The following is a 13536-nucleotide window of genomic DNA, read 5'->3' on the forward strand; positions in this document are numbered from 1 at the left end:
ATATTGTTCAACGCGTTACACTGGCAAATTTTAAGCACTAGTATTAAGAAGTTTTCGGTAATCATTAATTTAACGGAATAAGCGATCTTAATATTTAGCGATGCATGAACCGGACACAGGTAGGCTACACAAAGTGACCATGGCATGGCATGGCAAGATAAGATTTGCTACATTATCTCCGAAATCATACTGGCAGTTTATCTACGACAGTGGTGATCAACTCAGGTGCTCTTTAGAAGCAGTAAGTGCGCCCGCGAGCAAGCAAGCCAGCCGTGTGCAAAATTCCAAAGATATTGAAGGAATAGGGAAACTTGTCGTACGATAATTTGAAATAGATTTGAAGAAGGGACCATAGCAGTATTATGAATTTATAGTGCACACATTGTCAAGAAGGCTGCAGAAATGGGAGATTTGAGAGTCTGAAAGGTTATTCGCTTGATTTTTGCCCATTTTCAATTAAATTTGAAAACCTTGTATTTACAGTAACTTTCGAGCTTTCGTGTAGCATACAATCAGGGCAACGCACGAAATGAATGAATGCAACCTATGACGATTACTATATCAGAATGAGCACTGTAAAAATATATTTACGTATTCTGCTAAACAACACTCACTTAAGTGGACACAAAATTGTGCCAAATTTTACTGTATAATGCAAAACAAAATGCATGAACTCATTAAGTCTGATGATAAAGAAAAATATTAGAACTACATAAAAATCACAAATTTTAATCAAATGGCGCGTGCGCAAAAGGTGAGCATCTCAATACCGGTATTGTTGATTAAAAATGGGAAATTGTAGTAATTGTATAGGCCTATTTCTAAAATTTTTCACTGCATTAAAATTAATAAAATGTAATAGTTCCTATTCATAATTACACTATTAACAATTTTATATAAGAAAACTTGTTGCGCCACCAATCTTCTACCAATATTAAAGTTAGGAGTACATAATGAAATTCCTTTAATAATACATTATAAGAATTGTTATTATTTACTACCATATTTTATTTTCTTAAAAGAACATAGGCCTATATCGAAGGAAACGCTTCTGAATTTGTATCTATATACGATAATTAATATTATTTTCATATAACGGTGACAATATAATTGAAACATATGGCCTATTCAAATTTTCTACGTATTAAACTATTATAAAGTATGTAACTATAAAACATGTTCGTCCTTAAAACATCTGATAATAAATTCTGATTGTCCATATAGGCCTACTTCATCTGCGATCTCATTAATTTGGTTTTCAAAATTGAAATGGTATGTAATGATTAAAGTAGATCTTTAATAGAAAAAACACAGATGAAACTTCCAGAATTCATACTGTATTGAACATCTGGTTGTAGAGATACTCTACGAAAACTTATGAAACAGTATTTTTAACATTCATTGGAAAATTATTTAGTACGAGTAGCCTATACTCCAGGTAACGAAACTGTGTATGCACGAGTTCTACTCTTTCAGGGGCGAGCTAAAGTTTTTCTGTATATATTATATTTTATGTTACAATTATTAGTAAAATAATAAATAAATAAATATCATATGATGCAATTAAAATTATGCCAAAGCCTATACATTAACATCTGCAATAAAGATAGTAAATACTTCTCTTAAATGTTTCTCAGTTCATTAACACGTTGACTGTCAGCGTGCTTTTATGTAGGTACATTATACATCTTGATGAGCCAACAAGACTACAAAGAAGAGCTAAACACAATAAAATACATAGCACAAGAAAACGGATAAACCCTAACATGATAGACAACATAATAAGAAAGACAAAACATAATCACAAAAAGGATAAGAATACAACATAAACACAAGAACACAAAAAATACATCACACTAACATACGAAAACAAAAACACACACGAGATTGCAACCCCATTCAAGAAATTAAATTATAACATCGCATACAGAACAAATAATACTCTACAAAAGCGTCTCAACACACAAACAAACAAATACAACCGCATAGGCGTATACAAACTCAATTGCAACACCTGCAAAAACTTCTACATAGGACATAGGACAAACACGCTACAAAGAACACATCACAGCCATAACAAAACTACGAAACGCTTCCACATATGCAGAACACATCACAAATGCTAACCACACCTACAGAGACATAAACATAGACATGGAATTCTACATATTCAACCAAATGCCAGAAACTAAACACACTAGAACAATACGAAATATACAGACACACAAAAACACATCCAAATGAAATTCTCAACACACAACTCAATTTCAAAACACACACACTCTTTGACTCCACATTACACTACACAAACACACCCCCACAGGAGAAACAAACAAAAGACGCCAAGAGCAGCACCAACCAGTTCTGAAGATGGCCCATAACAGGCTGAAACATGTTAACCAGATACGGTAAAATTTAACACGAGAAAGACATATAATACATATTCCGTAGGTACATTACATTAATTCTGAATTCTTGTGGAGACACTTGTGTCCTCTCTGGCAGTCAACGTGTTAACATATTCCACATGTCTAACTTTAGATTTCATGATATTTTTTTATTTATACAACCAATAAAGATTAGTAAATGTAAAACGTAAATAGCATTTTCACTCGGTACAAAGTACAGCATGTAGTCTCATAACATATTTGGGAGGAAAGAGCGGCAACAATAGCCTATCTATCCCTCGAATGTCTTTGGATTTGTTTTTGCAAACTGCTCATGTACAGCGAAGAGCGCTCTTGTACAAAGAGCACGGGATGGTCATAACTGATCTATGATACTTTTCACGAGAAATCGCGGTGAATTGGTTTGTTTTTTTTTTTTCTTCGTGTGAGAACGCTGTGCTGTCTACATCTTTGGCGCGTACTTTCCTTTCACCCACAAAACTACTTTCTGAAACCAATGTAAAGTGGCTCTTTGAACACGTGATCAGCATGTTGCAGGCCAACACTTAAGACAACACACAAACAACATATGCATAAGGCAAGAGACACACACCTGGTCCCAACGAAAAGGAAATGTATCTCAATTTTCCTGCTGGAAATCGAACCTTGTCTGCTGAATTTGAGACACAATATCAAATTTAGTACATATAACAGTGCTCAGTTTTCCTTCAATGTTACATTAAATGGAATTTATCTCAAAGGGCCGTATTCATAGACATTTTTAGCGCGGGCTTCTGGTGGATGATCAGCGTTTTTCGTATTCATAAACCAGTGTTAGCGATAGGATATGATTTGAATTCTGTACTAGTAACCAGTGGATAGCCGGGACTAGCTTAGTACGCTCGTAGCGCGTGCTGCGAAATGTCTATGAATAGCACCCAAAGAATCTATAATCATAAAGTTTCTTGCTTTAGAATTGGATAATCACTTGGAAAATACACATAGAACATATTAATCCTAAATTGAGTTCTACCTCTAGTGCTTCAAGATTATCATCCTATATTAGCGATATAAACTACTTATGATTACTTAGTCATTATGAGTTACATAAATTTATTTCTGTATAATTTTCTACTTGTTCCACATCTCAAAGCTACGACGCTGATGGAAGAGCTACAGAATAAAAAAAACATGTGACTTCATTACCCAAATTGGACTCATGATAGGTATTGCAGAAATAATTTACATGAATTTAAATGCATTATAATTACGTGTTAATTTAAATGTATGTCAGCCTTTGTAGAGCCTATACTGAAAACATTTTCATAAACAGTTCTATAAAAAGATTAGTTGAATTTCGAAATTATAAAATATGGAAATAAAATGCTGAAATTTGTATAGATAAGCGAGTTCTCCTGAAATATGTAAAACTTGTACTACACCTGTAAATAGGGTGTAATATGAAGAATAAAGTATGTTTTATATCATTCAAAATATCATTATTTGTAAATATATTATAAAATTTTAATGACAACGGGTCAAACAAATATGCATTCACATATAAATCCTAACCCTTGATAGTGATCTAAAATATAAACATGATTATAAACATGTGGTAGGCAATGAAAGTACTGATTTATTAATACGTTTGAGAGAAGAGCTTTCTCAGTAAGTAATATTTAATTATATTATGCATCTCGTAAAAATATAAATGGTTCGTTTTTAAAACTTTGGTAATTTAATATATATTAACTACTATGGTTGCGACCAAAATTAATATACTATAACTGATATATAATCGACTCTTTATTAGTTATGACAGAATTATTTACTCATTTTTAGGCTATGAACGAATGTTCACTTGAAGCTGTATTAAGCGCTAATTATGAAATAGTATACAATAATAGCTTCGGGATAATATCCGTTCATAGATGGGCATTTTCTGCAATGAAAATGTTAAAAAAAAAAAACAACAACAAAGGGCGAATTTAATTTGAAAAATAATCTACGCATTTTCTTCTGACATAAAACATGATTTCACCAATATAGAAATAAAGAAGAAATTCAGGAATTCAAAAGAAGAATTCAGAACAGCCGTGTACTGACACAACACACAGCGTAACCAGATCCTACTCTCGTACAGTGTCACCGGTGCCACCCATACCACAGCACCTCGCTGGTGGCAGCGACCTTGACATGCCTGTTTTAGAATTGTAAGTGATTTTTGATTGACTTTAAACTATATGTTTGAATGGTTTCACTCTCAATCCGATTCAAGTATCACTCACGAATTTTCTTCAGCCAGGTTTGAACCAGAGTCCAAAGGCGAGCACGATAACTACAGTCTAGGAAGTGTCCCCCCTTTTAAGGGGTTAGGTACAGCTTACAGCAGTCAAATTTTGGAAATATTCAACATTTTTTTCCTCCATTACTGTATCTTGTACAATAATGAAAATTAGTATGTGTAAAACACTGTCCTGCTATATGAAAAAAATATTTTTACGATTTAAAAAATTATTTATTTTTATTTATTTGTTTATTTTTTTCAGTTCACTGTGCAGTGATGAAGCGTTTCCCACTTAACACAAAAACTATCCAATGTTCTGTGATGAAATTTTTTGTGTATTTATGCATGTCATATCTATACTATGATGCAAGATTACTTCTCTACCTTTGATAGATTGTCTGATAAAAAATACATTCATTAAAAAATGGTCAAATATCAGTATTTTCTTCTAACACAAAATAAAAAAAAATGTTTATTAAGGGATGTAGTTGAAAGAGCATGATATTTTAAACATGAGTTTCAGCAATAAAATAAAAGAGAGAGAACATGAAAAGTTAACAAGTTTATGAGTTATGAGGGAAACGCTTCATCACTGCACAGTGAACTACCACCATTATGAATTTTGAAAAAATAAATGAATAAAATAATAATAATAATAATAATAATTTTTAAATCGTAAACATATTTCTTTCATATAGTAGAAGGTCAGTGTTTTATACACATACCAATTTTCATTATTGTACAAAATATAGTAATGGAAGAAAAAATATTGAATATTTCCACAAATTTTATTGCTGTAAGCTGTACCTAACCCCTTGAGTCGTCAGCGATACTAAGTAATTTTAAACTATAATTTTTGCTAAACTAATAGGTTAAAACGTTTTTACATTTCATCGGTCATTCACACAAAATAATGTCAATAAGGTCTCTCTTTTTACAATATAGCCTAAATTACGTAACAATGATTACCGTTTTGTGCAATATACAGGTTACTCTAACTGATCCGCATCAGTGCCATTCTACTAAGTATTAAAGTCGTGACGTTGCGATCATAAACAACGAGGACTGGTAACAAGCAACGTCGTATACTTAATAATCATGACCACAATCAATTATTATGTAGCTATGTCTGTTTTGTAATAATAACCTGCTTTCAGCTATTATTCGCTTCCAGTCTCATTCATATTTTATAGAACTGAATAAATAGGATTGTTTGTATTTTTACGTGTTGTTCAATAATTACTCAGATAAAATGGATGTAATAAAAGATACTGCTGTTAACTCAAATACGGTACAAAAATAATTTACAGCAGTTGACTTCGCCATAACCTTTCATAGCTAATTATTTAGATTATGACATTACTGCGTACAAGATAAGATGGTAGAAAACAAGACTAATGCATTCAATCCATCCGCGATTGCATTAACAGAGAACTGAAGATAAAGACAAGAAAAATACACAACTGGAATTAGACCATGTCATGGCAATGCTACAATGCTATGAACTAATTAGTTCTGGAGAATCTGAATTAAATGAAACGCTAATGGCATGGGCAGTGTTCAAGAAGGTAATGGGTAGAGACGAGAATTCCATGCAAATGCATGTTTTTATAGGAACACAGGATATAGCTCAAACTTAGTACCTATTCATTTCACTACTTTTCGGTTCCAAACATGTGTAATTACTTTTTCCCTGCATATTTGCATGTTTTGGCCTTTTTTGGGGATAAAAACATGCATAATGCATTTTTAAGCAATTTTTAGCTTAATCATGCATATAATATACATTATATTCAGTTTAAATGCATGTTTTAATGGTTTTGAGTGGACACCTCAGTTTCTCGATTTTTGTGTCCCTTGTTTTAGCTTAGGAATAAGGATTGAAGAAAAAAATGAAAGAAAAAAAAAACTAAATAGCAGAAAAAGATTCATTCAAGTTTGCACCCATAACTTCTTGAAATGTAGAGAGGTCATTGTCTGCCTATATTGACTGACAAGCGCAATATCCTCACAGAAACCAATTTAGAAATGTTATTAGTTCTTAACTGTGCCAAAAAAAAAAAAAAAAGTGAAGTGAAGTGAAGTGAAGTGAAATAAGAAATTTGGAACAAAAATGAAGGTGCATATTTCAATGTATTTTTCGCTTGATCGTGCATGAAATTCTCGTCTCTAGTAATGAGCAATAGATGTTCAGGAATGGATTTCAAATTCAAAGAGTTCGTGCAATTCATGTAAGTTAACAAGTTAAGTAAACAATTTCTTGTACAATTCCTTCGCATACTGTAAATTGTGAGCTAGGATTTAGTTGAATGAACCTTGTAAAAACTGTAAATTAGAAACCGTCTTTCAATAAAAAGTTAGCACTCTGCTAACCATAGATCTTGAAGGGCCTACTCGTAAAGAATTTCTATGTTTAGAGTGTCCATAAAATAACGTATTTTAATATGACGTAAATTCAGCAGTAGTTGATTCTGAACATATGTATATTATTTCTGCAAATCTTATTAATTTTATCTTTCTCTACAATTATTTAGAATATTGCACAAGCTTTTGCGACAATTATTTATTTTCTAGCTTAAACCTTGACGTAGACTATATACAGGATAAACAGTATGCAAATCTGGCTTTTAAGTATAGCTCCTTGTGAAGCAGACATGAATAATTTCAAGGGAAAAATTGTTCCGGCGCCGGGTGTCGATCCCGGGATCTTTGGCTTAGCACTAAGTCTTTTCAGAGATAAAAACTGTTTTATATGAAATATTTCATAGTTCAGTATGTATGTTTTGGGAAAGTCACTGATTTATCCAATATGCTCAGTCAATTTAAGAGAACAATGTATTATGATAATAAATGATTGAATGAATTTTAGTTAGTCTTAGTAATAATTTTTTTTTTTTTGTCCTTTAAATGTGTAGACATTTCATCCGAACAAATGTAATTTTTCGTTCTGCAAAGAAATTTTAAAATGCTATAATATTTGTTCGGATAAAATTTCTGCACATTTAAAGAACAAAACTAAGGCCGGGAATGAACCCGAAAACCTCGGATCTAGTGGTTAACATAGTAATCCTAGACCACCGAGGCCGACCATACATGATCATACATAAAGTTCATTCGCCTTAGGAAACAATTTAAACAATAACATTGACACGTTTGTTGAGAAAATGTATTCATCGGAAACAAGAAATGCTTTCAGTCATTAAAAAATCTTAATGCTTTCACTTTCTCCAATCACGTCTGCAAATCAACATCTTGAATCACGAGAAACAAATTATATGCTGCTCGTTAATTCCATAGTTAAAGTAATCGCTTTAATATACTTTTACTTGTGAATTGATCTGTTACGCGGTTAATGGAAGAGAAAAGAAGCCTTGGCCTACAGTGACAAGAAACACAAGGCAGGAAAGACACCTTGTCTTGGACTCGACCTTGTTATCTTTCGCCTAAAACAAAAGAAACACGACGTTGAGGAACCATCCTCATCCGTGTTACAGCACAACCACACGTGTATAAATTGCAACATGTGGCCTATACGTCGAAAAGGAAAGAATGCAATGTCTAATTTTGAAGGCGAACTTCAAGAACAAAGTATTACACGCACATTTTTTATCATCTGTTATACCGACAGACTGTGGCTTACTTTTCGTCAGGAAATTTCAAGAAGATCTGCAAGGACTGCAGAAGGGGAAGTGTCCGTGACATTACGTTTATAATGCAGAACACATGGAATGAGTCGCTTGTCCCTCAGCTAGCATCACAACGCAGATATAGAGGTACAGAGATAAGAGGTGCTCATCGGGCGACACATGGAGCATCTCTAGGCACTTCAGCCCAAATAGACTTTTTGTGCACCCATGATGGAATGAGTTGAGTGCCGATTGTGCTGCCCGACTAAGCCGACGCCACCATCCGCTATACTATGTATGCCTCTCCAATTATCATATCTCTGATTGAGGTTCTGGCTGATATGTAGGCTACATCTATTATCAGGCAGTACATCTCACTTGACGATATGTGTCAGAGGAAGAACAATTATTGTTTGTATGCATCTGAAGTCTGATTAGTGGAATATGTAGCTAATCGGTGATATATGCATTGGAGGAGGAAATAAACTGGTCACCCTTCTCCATTATCTCCTGGCCTAGTTGCCTCATGAGTGATGCCTTATTGGTGTTACTTACGAGGTTCAAACTTGTCTTCGGACAGTTGACTAAACAACAACAACCAGTTATCAGTCCGCATACTACCCCTTATGATGTTCTGATGTGCCTTATACGGGGTGATTCACAAGGATTTACCGTCCCTTACGGAACTTATTTCCGAAGACATTCTGAGCAAAAAATGTTATATAAACATTTGTCCTAATCTCAATACTTTCAGAATTACACTAATTTGATGTTATTTGTAGAGTATCACTATTCTTGAGTTTTAAGGGTAAAAGAGTATTACAGATAAAGAATGAACTATTCAGGAGTATCATTTCTTTAATTAGCTAATATTCTGAAGGTAGAAATGTGTTGTGAATTCCATAGTTGCTTCGTACAGATTTTTTTTTTTCGATTTTTAACTACAAAATTACATTTTCTTACGCATTTATCACAACAATTGTTACAAATCACGCCACTCTTGTAAATTCTTTAAGACTGTACATTAGGATGCATAATTAAACTGTAAAGAATCAAATTCCTAAAGTCGTATGATTTGTAAAACAATTTTTATGATAAATGCGTAAGAATGATGTAAATTTTAGTTAAAAATTGAAAGAAAAAAATATATATGTAGAAAGCAATTACCAACACATTTTTAGCTTCAGAACACTAGCCAATTAAAGAATTGACACTTTTGAATAGTTCATTCTCTATTTGTAATATTTTTCTAACCTTAAAACTAAAGAAATAAAGGTACTTTGCTAACAATTTCAGATTAGTGTACACTGAAAATATTGAGATTAGGACGCATGTTTATATGACACTTTTTACTCAGAATGTCTTCGGAAATAAGCACCTTAAAGGACGGTAAAACCTCGTGAATCACCCTGTAGAACTATATGAGTTGCCGTATAGCCTACCCGTCAGGGGACGACGCCGATTTAAATAGGATTCGTACCCACGATCGTAGTTCCACAAGCCTTAACAATGCGTAACGGCGGCCGACTATTAATTTCACAAAGTCATGAATAGATATTTTATTCAACGCTAATGAAGATATTTTAGTGACAACTGACAATTATTTATAGTTAGTCATGTCGTAACTAAATAATCGCAATTTAAATATTAGCGCCGGGTACCTCAGCTGATAGAGCAACTGACTACGGACTGGAAGGTCCCGGGTGTTAGGCGGTTGCTAAAACTTCCAGAACAGCCCCGGGTCCACTGAGCCTCCTGTCACATTGAGTACCATCATTATCCCGGGATAAAAGGCGGTGGCAGTGGTGCAGACCACACCGCCTTATTCTAGTATCGAGGTCATGAAAGACTTAAGCATTATTTCTATACCTCGCATATCCCGCATAAATGTCTTTATCCATAGTCGTCCGCAAGGGCTGAACATAATTTAAGTTCTGATCGATACGGGTTCCACATCCAGAGATATTCATATAAATGGTGGTGGTAGTAGTAGTAGTAGTAGTAGTAGTAGTAGTAGTAGTAGTAGTAGTAGTAGTAGTAGTAGTAGTAGTAGTAGTAATAATAATAATAATAATAATAATAATCATTAGAAAGTGTGATGCCTACTCGAATTCAGAAATACCGCTCTGCCATGAACTTCGCAACAAACGTTGGGAGACTGCCACGAAGTCCCCAATCATGCAGAGTTTGCAGAATGCCATACCGCCATGTGGTATCGTAAGCTTTCTCTAGATCAAAGAAGACTGCCACAAGATGCTCCTTCTTGAGGAATTATTATTATTATTATTATTATTATTATTATTATTATTATTATTATTATTATAGTCCGGATTTCTCCACAAATCGTAATTCTCGTCATACCCGCTATAAGGTATCTTTGCCGAAACGATACTTTCACGTACAGAGCAGGCCTATCGCGGAATACGGAATGGTACTGTACATGAGAAGTGATGATGAAAGGCTATTTAGGATTGGGAAGAAAGTGGATTGTGGCCCTTGAATTGATACTTTTTCAGCATTTGTCTGTAAGGGTTTCGGAAACCATGAAAACCCAAGTCCCGGCCCAAGGGATCAAACATCGTACCTCCTAAATACAATGAGGGAACTACAAGCACTACGTTATCGTGTGCGGTCATTTTAAAACTGATGACGAAGTCTTGAATACTATACTGTTCGCAGACGATCAAGTAATTTTTAGTAACACTGAGGACGAATTACAAGTTGCTGCTCATAAACTGAATGAACTCGCAAGTGAATATAATATGAGTATTTCTGAGAAGAAAACCAAAGCAATGGCTTTCGAAGGTACAGATCATAAAAGATGCAAAATAATGATTAATAACAAATTAATAGAGCAGGTAAATAACTTCAATTATCTAGGATTCAACGCATCTTACTGTCAAAAGAACGATATAAACATAAAATTAAATTGATTTTATAACATATGCGGAACAATAAGAAGAACGTTGAAAAATAAAATACTAAACTCCACACAGCTAAAATTTTATAAAACAATGGCAGTACCAATGCTGACATACGCCTGCGAAACTGGACACTTAACAGATCAAATAAAAGAAGAATAGAAGTAGCTGAAATGAAGTTCTTATGTTCAGTAGCAGGCTATACATTATTAGACAAGAAATATAATGAAGAGATCAGAACAGAATTAAATCTGACTTGACAGAAAGAATTCAAAGTCTAAGATCTAATTGGCTACAGCACATAGAAAGAATGCCACCCAATAGATTTCCGCTGATTTTACTCCACTACCAACCTAAAGGTAGAAGGAATGTTGGGCGTTCGATGACAAGGTGGAGAGACTCGATTTCTTGATGTGGAAACAGGCCTAAGGCCTAATTCCATGATGTAGTAGAAGAAGAAGAAGATGCTGATGATGATGATGATGATGATGATGATAATAATAATAATAGTAATAATAATGACTTTTGAGATGGGCGGGGCATGTAGCACGTATGGATGAATCCAGATATGCATATATGCAGTAGTATTAGTTGGAAGACTTGAAGGGAAAATACTTTCGGGGAGGCCAAGACGTAGATGGGAGGATAATATTAAAATCGATTTGAGGGAGGTGGGATATAATTCTAGAAACTCGATTAATCTTGCTCAGGATAGGGACCGATGGTGGGCTTATGTGAGGGGAGCAATGAACCTCCGGGTTATCCTATCCTCGTACGCTATGCGGGTCTCACCGATAGAAACCTTTTTGCTGACGGAAGTAGCAATCCGACTGATCCCTCCACCTGGCATAACCAAAGTTCGCACGTCATATTGTTCATATTTCTTTTTATCGTATAAAATGAGAAGAGTAAGGGCCGTATTCAGAAACGTCACTTGAATTTCACTTTCACTAGTTAGGAGGCCTGCAGTCAAGGGAAAATGCGGTATTTACTCAATTTAATTGGCTGGCTAATTTCGGCGCAGTTATTTCAAATTAAAACCAGTGCATTTTCCACAATGAACAGTCTATAATAAAATGGAAACAGAAATGCTAACCAATGGACTGGAAAATTTCCTTCAGCCAGAGTTGATTTTAAGAAATCCGGGCAGTCCAATCGGCGACCAGAGAACCAGCAACCTTACCTCATATTATTCTAAACAACCGTAACCTGGGAGTATTATCCTTATTATCGTGGTGAAAGAGGAAATGCGTGACTGTAACTGTATATGGCTGCGGAAGTTACATCTGCTTGTCATAGAGAAGATTCGCGTGAAGCGTGAAGAGACGAAACCCTGACCCACAAACAGTTCTCACCCCGCACGAAGCGGAGGCGCAAACCAGTGAATGAGGAATGGGCGGGACGCAGTAATTCGTCATAACGAATGCGAAGATTAAAATACGTCGTCTAGACTACAAGAGAACAAGTTTACTTTCTCATTATCCGAAGTATGGGATGATACACAATATCTACGATCAAACCTGAATAATATAAGATTCTGATTTATATTTAAACTGTATTTCACAATCTTTTCGAATTACAGAATCTATTCTCAAATGATGAAAAATGATGGTGTAGAATAATAGAACGATATGACAGGGAAACCAAAAAATAAAACTGTCTCACACCCGCTATGTTTAATAAATATCACAAAATATGCCGGGGATCGAAACTGTGATTCTTTTGTGAAGTCATTAGTACATGAAAACCGAAATCTGAGCGTTCTGAAAATAGAGTAATATGACACTCAAAAGCGATACATTCGAAATATACCCGCATACACTCTATTTTACAAAATATTACAGAATCTGACAAGAATTGCACCCCTGTACTTTTTGTCAGAAGGCACCAACAGAATGAAACTTATGGCTTATTTTGAAGATGTCACAGTTTCATTTATTTTTTTATTATTTTTTTTTTTTACGGATAAGGGATCTGAAGGAATGAACTTTTTGAGCTTTATCACTTCTTTACTTAGGAATAATTGAAGTTCGAACGGTTGCTATCTTTGTACGAATAGATATCGTGACTTAGCTATGTGGTGCCATCCGTCTATACAGTCACATAGGCTTAAGGATCTTATAACTTCTTCACTTGTTAGGAATGACTGAGGTTCGAACGGTTGCTATCTTTGTACATACCGTGACTTAGCTATGTAGTGCCATCCGTCTATTCAGTCATATAGCCTTAAGGATCTTATAACTTCTTCACTTGTTAGGAATGACTAAGTTCGAACGGTTGCTATCTTTGTAGATATCGTGACTTAGCTATGTGGT

General features: G+C 34.5%; 1 protein-coding gene across 1 annotated transcript in view; it reads right to left on the bottom strand.

Annotated features, from left to right (window-relative positions):
- LOC138705877 (uncharacterized) overlaps positions 1 to 13536 on the bottom strand; it is a 132770-nt gene that overhangs the window by 41750 nt on the left and 77484 nt on the right. The gene's annotated exons all lie outside the window — the stretch shown is intronic.

Source organism: Periplaneta americana, chromosome 9 (assembly GCF_040183065.1).
Source record: "Periplaneta americana isolate PAMFEO1 chromosome 9, P.americana_PAMFEO1_priV1, whole genome shotgun sequence".
Lineage (NCBI taxonomy): Eukaryota > Metazoa > Arthropoda > Insecta > Blattodea > Blattidae > Periplaneta > Periplaneta americana.